Source organism: Acromyrmex echinatior, chromosome 10 (assembly GCF_024713525.1).
Source record: "Acromyrmex echinatior isolate Ae372 chromosome 10, ASM2471352v2, whole genome shotgun sequence".
In the NCBI taxonomy this organism is placed as follows: Eukaryota; Metazoa; Arthropoda; class Insecta; order Hymenoptera; family Formicidae; genus Acromyrmex; species Acromyrmex echinatior.
In genome coordinates this window covers 1,120,621-1,122,095 of record NC_141861.1, presented here as the reverse complement: position 1 = coordinate 1,122,095, position 1,475 = coordinate 1,120,621, and positions in this window count along the sequence as shown.

The following is a 1,475-nucleotide window of genomic DNA, read 5'->3' as shown; positions in this document are numbered from 1 at the left end:
CCGGACTACGTCGATGATTGTAACGACGTTGTATACGAGGACGACGATCGCAGACGACGTTGACAATGTTGCGCGCCGTTACTTACTTCGCGTTCTTTCGCTCCCTCTCCTTCTTTCTCTCTCTCTCTCTTTCGCTCCTTTTCCCCCTTTCACTCTTCCTTTCTCTTTCTCTCTTTCTTTCTCCACTCGAATCTGCTCGTTGTCGTCGCCACCACGGTTCTCCTCGATCGGACTCACTCTCTAATTCTCGATCGACTTCGCTGTAACTTCCGTCTACGAGCAAATCTGTACCGTTATACTCGCAGCAGATCCTTTCTTCTCTATTTTATTATTTCTCACCTTCCGGCTCGTGAAGCCGGACGTTTATTTCGACGAACACGAACGAATACGCGCGGGCCGATCCCGTACGTCGCGATCGTCGTTCACGGATCTCTCTCTGTCTCGCGAAAATAAACAAAATGGCGGCGACTCGGCTGCACGGTTGCGCTCACAGATTTCTATATATTACACGCTAACTCCCTACATTTTACTTACGTAAAAGTGCTGCCTGCGCGAATTAGATGCGCGGAATAAGTCCATCACGTGACCACACACGTACAGAAAAGAGATGCCAACAGGTCATGTGACTAGCACCCTCGTGATTGATTCGAGTATACATTTGTAAATTTCCCTAGATACCCTAGTGCAACTTTATATTGTACAATATATTGTATTAAGGCTACGTTCCAAAACTTTCTCTCCGAGGAAAATTTTACTCGAAATATATAATACACGTAACGTATATTATAGCATATAGAATAAAATCTTTCACGGAGCTTTTGGAACGTAGCCCAAATTCATAACATTTCTTTTTACGGGCCCGGCATCTACACGGGACATGACTGATTCTATCCTCACGAATGTCACTAGTCAATGTGGCTGGAAAAGGGAAATCTTCAGAACAGTCCTAAAGGTGCATTTTCATGTTGAAGCAGTGAAAAATTACTAGGAACAGAGCGATGTGAGTGGCGTGTGCAATTAAACTGTGTGCAAGTGTGAAACGAGGTGAAAATTATAAAAATGAGCGAATTTACTAGAATACTAATAATTTCATCGGTCAATATCTAGTAAATTTGCTCATTTTGATAATTTTCACCTTGTTTGAAGATACAGAATCGATGCCCCCAGTTGATGCTTAGTAATTTTTCACTGCTTTACCAATGATAATGGCTGCGTTCAGCAGAATATTTATTTTGCAACTTGGAAGTTTTCTTCGCGCTGATTGGGTTATGCTTTTAGATCAAGAGGAATGATCTTATCTCAGAGAATCATAAAACGGTTGCAAAACTGTTGTGTTCTGCTGAACGCAGCGAATATTTCACTGTTAAGTTAGCCAATTAGCGATGTTATGTGCGGAATATGCGATGTGTAAAATCGCAACCCTCTTCCAATGGAACACTTCTCATTCAGTAACACAATCGCTCACATCAGCTCGC